General features: G+C 34.8%; 1 non-coding gene across 1 annotated transcript; it reads right to left on the bottom strand.

Moving 5' to 3' along the window:
• Window positions 1-2,206: 2,206 nt before the first annotated feature.
• On the bottom strand, window positions 2,207-2,278 carry Trnat-agu. The gene has a single exon. It is a non-coding gene; the product is annotated as a tRNA-Thr (tRNA).
• Window positions 2,279-8,472: the final 6,194 nt, after the last annotated feature.

Raw genomic sequence — 8,472 nt, 5'->3', positions numbered from 1 at the left:
ATTACTGCTGTTTTCATGTTTGAACTGTTACAATCTATTGTACTGCTTCCCAAGTTTAATTCTAGGATTGTGTTTGACCCATTTTCCTATTATTCTCTTCATTGCGGAAGCTGTTATAGTTTTCAACCGCAGTCGATTCACATTGGAAGCCATTTTTGTTTCCGTATATGTCACAACATTTGCATATTCAGCATTTTGCATTGACCGCTACATTGACCAATCACATACTTCATCTTGACCAGAACGCCACCTGTCGCGTCATATCCGGGACCAAAACCAAATTAGACGGCTATGCCGAAAAATATTACTAGATCCAACTTTTGTGACAGGAGTTATCCCCCTTGTATCAATTACCCGTCTACAGCGTATAAAAAAACCTGTAAACCATGTGTGTAGGCATTGTTGTATAAATGACTTGATGAAATTCGTGAACACACGTCGCCTCGTTTGTACACACACCAAACCCAAGATCAAAATAAAATCTTAGAGATGCATTCGATGTTTCTTCCTGATAGTTGTAAAGTCATAATAAGTGCACATCATATCAAGGATTGAGAAACTCTCCCATTTGAAACTGGAGAAAGATCCCGAGAAGAAAAAGTTACAAGCATAAACTGTCGAAATTCAATATGGCTGCCTATCAGCTATTTTTTTTATATTTTTATTTTTTGTTTTTTTTTTTGTTTTGGTAAATTTTTTTTGAATTTAGAAATAAAAAAAGTGGTGATCGTCAGCTAAACTATGTTTTCAATCTTGTAGTTTCTAATTTGAATAGCCGAAGTGACCATGATATTGATTTTGGATGTAGCTAGTTTCATACATACAGTCTCGGATAAGGAGAATTTCTCTCTGTCACCCCGGTAACACGCTAGCGGTCTCCTACAGACTCGGCCAGGGGGATGTTCTGTTCAATAAAAAATTGAGATAAATATAATAATGAACTTACATTGGTGAGGGATATTGGCAAATTGCTCAACCGTATGCTATATTCGTTAGCATGGTTACGTCTAGTATCGCTAACGATTCGTCAAAGGAAGAATCAGTTTTATTATCACAGGGACTTGACACGAGCTCCCGGGCCAAAGGCCACATATATATATATGTATATGTGCTATATACATATATGAGTTATGAATCCATGCCAAGTCCCTGTGAGCCGTATCATGCTATTTTATATTTGTGTAATATATTCAGTTAAGCACTCACGTCAAATTCCATATATAATGTACTTTGTATTACTCAGAAAAATCCTTACTCAAAATACAGTAAAACTGACCACTACGTTGACAAAGTGTCAGTGGTCAAGAGTCACTCACCACATCCGGACATTGAGTTCCTGTACTGTCCGACGGTATAGAACGTGCATTAGGACGTCACGGTATTAAAACGGGATATATATACTAGATCAATGACCTGTTTTAATTTTCTTTTATAAAAACAAAAACAAAAAAGGAAAAAAGGTAACAAAAAAATTATTTAAAATAGAAGAAAAATAAAGCGGAAAAGGGTGGGAAAAGGGGGAAATGGGTAAGTTTTGGGTCAGTAAGATTTCTTTTGTGGTTTTTTTTAAATATTTTTTTATCTATTTATTTATTTTTATTTTTATTTTTTGCTATTATTATAATTATTTTTCACGAAAAAAAAACAAATCAAAAATGAAATACTAGGGAATCCTGTACATATCTACATATCTATGGTATATACTATCGCTATAAGACAGGTACAAACTCAGACTTATTTTACTACAGTTTCGAAGCAATTTATATCAGCTAGCCACTCTTGTTGGCGCGGATTAAAACAGATCTTTTGTATGTCGGAGGAAACAACTTACCCAAGAAAACCAAAATGTTTGAGCACATGATCCCCAGGTACCTTTTCCTGCCTGAATGGGGAATCGAAACTTGAACTTTATTTCGTTTCATACAGACAAGACAAAGTACAACAGATATTTCTTCAGGACTGAACAGGAATTTATGTTAAACCACTTCCCTTCAATTGAAATTTACAATACTGAAATGGACAAGATCAGCAATAAAACAAAATGTGAAAAAAAAATTTGATTAAAAATAGAATAGAATCGTTAATTTTGATACTTCTACTGTTTATATATTTATAGGGGGGGGGGGGGGGGGGGGTGAGGGGGTGAACTTGCCTGATTAACTATTGGTGGTTTTTAACCTTTGTAACGGGAGAGAAGAAAATGTAGCGGCCAGACCGGGGTTCGAACCCGGGACCTCCGATCACTAGTCGGGTGCTTTACCAATTGAGCTACCTGGACACCGCTGATCGACCCAGTCCAGTCCCGCTACACTTTTATATTTGTATATTGCATAAAACAAATTAGAACATCGTCAAATGGATTTGTTTATAAATGTCTTAACAATGAATTTGGTATTCGGGGTTGTTTGAGAAAACCATTAGGGAAAGGTTACTATAAAGAAATGATTAAAATTCGGCGGTCAGGTCACGATTTAAATGTAGCGAAAGGTCGTTATATAAATATTCAGACACGTGAACATTTGAACTGTATGTAATCTAAATTGATGTCAAAGATAGATTTCATTTTAATCTTAAATGCTCATGTTATTTTGATATACGCAATACATTTTTAAAAAGATACTATTTCAAAAAGCCAGTTTTTAAAAATTGATAAAGTTACTTGACAAACAAAATACAAAAAGAACTTTAAAAAAGGCCAAATATTTTAAAGCGGCTGTAATGTAAAAAGAATTTCATTAACGTAGTAACGCTCTCCGAGAATATTGTCTCTTGCCCGTATCTATCAGTTATTTAATATCTTTAGACTTCATTATTCAAACGTCATGCTTTACACTTTGTTTATTTATTTATTTATTTTTCTAGTGTTATTTTGATTTATATTTCAGATTTTTATTGATCATTCAGACACACACACGTGTGTTACAAGAGGTCAAACATAAACAGCAAATATTATATATGGCGGAACACAACAAATCTCATACACTCTTTATAATTTGTTCAAGCCTTTCAACAAACGTACTTACTTGTTGGTTATCAGCGTTCGTTTTTATGTCTGAAAATACTTCTGGCTTTCCGTAATATTACGATGTCTACCAACTTCTATATTTAGTTATAAGACGAAAATTTAAATTTGTTTTGAATAATTATAATATATACACGTATATGAGAGTATTTATTTTCAAAATTTCACGTCTGTAAAATTTAATACAATGACTGATTACTAGTCTACACGTAGTGAGTTTTGTTGTCAAGAACGAATGCACGTGCGCATGTAAAAGCAGATTACGTCATAGTCACGCAAACAACAATATCGTAACGAAGCTTTGTAATGGGTGTTTTGGCTCAAATACCTCTCATTCAGAGAAATTAATTTGTCATTCGATTGTAACGTTCGCGGTAATGAATGCGTGCGTACCAATAAAACGGGGCTCCTATATATTACACATGTGTATGGACAGTCGAGTTGGGAATTCCTACCAGCCCGTGTGCTCACAGCGAGAACTGACAATACTTGGACAGTTGATGACGTCATACGTACACTTCTACACCGCAAGTCACGTTTCATTCACTCGTTTGTCGGCAAACTAACAAATCTTATTGCAAATAAGTTGTCCAAATATAAAGCATTGACACAGGTTATCTTTAACATGAATGTCAGTATTATATGGTCAGAAATCACCTAATGTTTTGTTAAGTATCCCTCCTTTTGCGACCTGAGGCCAATCTTGCGATTCAAATTTCTGGGTTGTTGTACAGCGAATGCGGTGCATAAGGCAATTTCATTTTTTATACTAAATACGTGTATTTTTCCTGGCTTGGCTATTGTAGATTAATTCATATTTTAACATAAATGTGTAGTATATTAATTTTCAATTCAATTCATTTTATTGACTTTAAGCTTTACAGCTCATCAGTACATGTAAAATATATAAATTACAATACATTGGCGGTCACAGCAATATAGCAGTGACGTAACAATACCTATAGAGAATGGACATCTGTGAAATTGTTGTTGTTGTTTCCCCCCCCCCCCCCCCCCCCCCCAAAAAAATTATATCAAGTTTTTCCTTAATTGTGTGGCATCATACACATATTTACATAACATTGTTAAATCTGTAAAGTTAGTTGTACTAATTAATTGTAACATCTTAAATACTGATGGTTTTTTTCCAATAATACGTCTTAATGCATCTTGATCTTAAGGCTTGAAAGTTAGGACAAATGAAGAGGAAGTGATATTCATCTTCTATGTCACCAGAGTGGCAAACTTTACACAAACGTTCATTTCTTGCAATATTTTGATATCGACCAGTTTCAATGTACAGAGTATGTGCTGAGAGACGTAATCTACTAAAATCAATTCTATTGCGTTTTGTTATATATTTACTTAAATAATGTCGTAGTGATATATTATCTACTACATGTCTATACAAATTATAGTTTGAGGGGAAAAAAACAACAAGTAAATAAATAAATATAAAAATATAAAGAAAACGGTGACATATTCTAGCAGTAACATTGGCATCAATGATAATAGGATCCAACCGCTTTGGTTTATAACCCATTATCACACATACATAAATAGCAGTCTAGACGGTCCCCCATTAATGTCACGCCACGCGGAAAACCTTGGCTTCTATACAGTCTAGCAGTACTAGTCACTACGTTTTACTGTCATAATCACTACAATACAATAAGTCAGGGAAAGTAAGTCAGGAAGACATCCAGGACGAGACACTGTTGCACCGGAAGTGGAATTGATGGAATGTGGATTATCATTATGACCCCCCCCCCCCCCCCCCCCTTTTTTTAATGACTTTTATATTTTTTGTATTTTTAATGTCATTTGAGAACTTTTTTTATCATCCACTGCTGAAAGTGTTTCTTTTGTCAAAACGTTTGATTTTCGCTTCTTTTTACTCTTTTATTCCTTATTTAAATATCTTATCATCTTTGTTCTCATGTTCTCAAAGGCACTACATATCTTCAACATTAGCTGCGTTAGCATGAATGAACATATTATCTCTGGCACGAATTTATGTTTTTCTATGTTGTCAATGTCATGGAAAATATTTATTTTATGTATGTATAGGATAATGATGAGTCGGAAGAATCAAAGTTAATACAGAACTTGAACTTGATAGAATAATCACTTTGCATTTCAGCCAGAGGTTATTGAACTTTTTTAATAGTTTCTATATATACCTTAATTAATTGTAAAATAGTTTTACATTTGTTTTTATTTCATATGAAAAGTATTACAAACTATTGTAACAGAAGAAGTACAAGCAGATATGGTATTTTTATAGAAAGTCATGATGTCGACCCTTAAGGGGCCGCGGTGGCCGAGTGGTTAAGGTGTCCCGACACTTTATCACTAGCCCTCCACCACTGGGTTGCGAGTTCGAAACCTACGTGGGGCAGTTGCCAGGTACTGACTGTAGGCCGGTGGTTTTTCTCCGGGTACTCCGGCTTTCCTCCACCTCCAAAACTGGCACGTCCTTAAATGACACTGGCTGTTAATAGGACGTTAAACAAAAACAAACCAAACCAAACCCTAACAAATTCCCACAGTTTTCATCAAACTGCATCTCTCGCCTGAACACAAAAACCGCCGTGAAAGTAGACGCAAAAACCAGTAAACAAAACCAGTAAACAAAACTGTAAACAAAACCAGTAAACAAAACTGTAAACAAAACCAGTAAACAAAACTGACCCATGACCCAGGCGTGGGAGTTGTCCTTGATTCTAAAATAGAATCTTGTGTGTAACACTAGTTGGTCTCTTAAGTCTCATGGTGTTGCTGTCTCCAATGTGAACTGGCGCGCGCGCGACGTTTGATTTCTCGGTCATTACGTCACTTCTCTCCGCCCACGTGTAAGATGTCCCACAGAAGCCACCTTAACGAAGTTAGACCCTTTGTTGGACTTTTCTAGATTGCTTGATTATTCAATACACATAATCTAGTCTTATTTATTGTTATACATCTTTCTATTATATCTATAAAAATATATATTCCTTAACGACACTTTCCTACCACTGAAGTTGGAAATGGGAATATGTGAACCGATTCTTAAATGGGATTAATGATCTGGCTAACAGGCCTAAACATAGATTTTAACTTTCGATTGAAAACAATTAAAAGCTGTTGGATATCTATATACAATATAAAAAGGTATATAGCTAACAACAGCCTCAAACAGTTTGAGCTTCTAATTTCATCTTTAAGATTTAATATGGTAAATGATTAAAGGGACATTCCCTTATTCGCACATCAGAAACATGCATGCTGATGAAATCTACATCAGAACGATGATTTTATGAGTGTTTGTGCCTACATGTAATGTCATTAATGCTGAAATGCACAAGAAAAATGCGTATCGTATACAAATAACTTATGTTTTTGCGGTAATTAGTGATACTTCGGGTCGAATTAAGAATTTTCAGGTCTTAATACTCGAAGAACTTTGATTTACCTTGAGAGAAAAACTGTCGTGGTAATGTAAATATTATAACTTTTACTATTTGGAAAAAATACGTATTTTCCAGAAAGTTTAATTTTGACGACCTAAACTTTATTTAAAAGTGATCGAATGTCCATTTAATGGTATCCCGACTAAATTCGAGCGTGCTCTGAGTCTATATTTTAAATGAAGCTTTCGGTATATTTATTGATTGTTTGATTAATTATTAACTATTGAGGTAAATGTCATGTTATTTAAACGTAAAGCAAAGAGTATTTGTGCAAAAATGAGAAATCATTCTCTTTTGAAGTAGATAATTTGTGTTTTCAAGGAAAAAAGGTTATCAATTGCTAGTTAAGTAACTGGGTATATGAGTGGAATAGAGCAAACACTATTATTTTTATATTTTTTTTGCATTTATTTATCAAATAGGAGCGCATTACAGAATATAAATTCCTTCGCCAATATTTATTGACCTTAAATACGATAATTTTTCTCAGTGAAAAATAAAAACTTAAGCAAAGGCACGTTCATGGAACTGGGACCAGGTGTTTCGAGATCGTAAGCGTCTTTATATCAAATATCCTCATTAATTATTAACATGTCCGTTTTATAATGTCTTAATTTTCTTTGCATCTTTGTTATGGTTTATAAGCTTAAAATGAAGTTGTAACGGAATTTTTGGGCGGAAAGGAGAAAATATGAAACAAATACTATTTCCTTCGAGGTTAATACTTTGGTTTATCAACCTTCAAGTATAATGAAGGACAATACATGGAACTGTGTAACTGGACTTGAGACAATACGATACCGTTATCTTTATTTTCGATTAGCAAGCTGAATGAAAATTTCGTGGAAATGAATAAATGCGAAAAAGCTTCTTTTTAGGTTAGTGTCGTGGTTTATTAACCGAAATTGGAGGTTAATACAATATACCTAAACAATATGAAAAGAAGGAAAGATAAATTACTTATTATTTGCTAATGAGGTACATTCAATGATTTATCAACCTTTAACGATAGGGAACCACCGACTATTTGGACGGTATTGAGTTTATGTGAACCAATTATTATTCTTAAATAGGAAAAAAATGAACTGGCCTCCATACCTTGAAATAGATCATAACTTAATACTCAGGGGTGAATAAATGCGTTTAGCTTTTACAAAAACAACTGATCTTCATATCGGAATCGGAAAAAAATATGAAGCAACATGCCAAATTTCGAAATTTCCCCTCTTGTACCCCGATTTCTAAATGAGTTTTGACGTTTCGTGATTTTTTTTTCATTTAACCTCTGTTGTTTAATTACAAGTATCACGACACACGGTTTGCGATATCCTGAGACAACACTATTTGCCTTGATATATATGTATGCATATATATTTTTGTTGAGGGCGATACAAATATTCCGAAGAATCCAAAATTGATGGTTTTTGGTGTGTCTGAGAACAAAATAGTTTTCAGATTTGATCGATTACCAACCTCACCTAAACAAATTAAACTGTCAATTGGAGTCGTGGTTTCACAAGAAGCATCCGTTTGAAGTAGATATCATTTAATGTCCGATAAGATGTTACCGTGCGAAAGAAAATCACCAGAGAACTCTACAGTAACATTGATGTCCGCCTACAACGATGACCTTTTGCGTGGGAGGGAGGCCTTGGAATGGCTGACCAGTGACCAAATCAGAAACGCCTCAACAGTCTTACATTAATGGCACAGTCTCGCGGCCTTGAAATAAAAACGGCACGACGGAAATGGCGCGAATCGACTGATAAACCTATTTACAATGTGTCAGATACGAGATTCATGGCGTCGACGTCAACAGGCCAGTGTATACTAAACAGTGTCTGTTTCCAATCTTACAACCCTTCACGAGCCGTCGTTTGATATTTCTTGGTGTTCCGGATGCGACGAAACCCTTTCACCAAGGCGATAATGGTTCGATTCCGCAATCGGAAGTGATGATATATTTACCACCTGCCCGTCACCGATACTTCCGCTCAC

The sequence above is a fragment of the Pecten maximus genome, chromosome 17 (assembly GCF_902652985.1).
Source record: "Pecten maximus chromosome 17, xPecMax1.1, whole genome shotgun sequence".
NCBI classification, from domain to species: domain Eukaryota; kingdom Metazoa; phylum Mollusca; class Bivalvia; order Pectinida; family Pectinidae; genus Pecten; species Pecten maximus.
The sequence above is the reverse complement of the archived record's forward strand: the minus strand, read 5'-3'. Positions and strand labels throughout refer to the sequence as shown.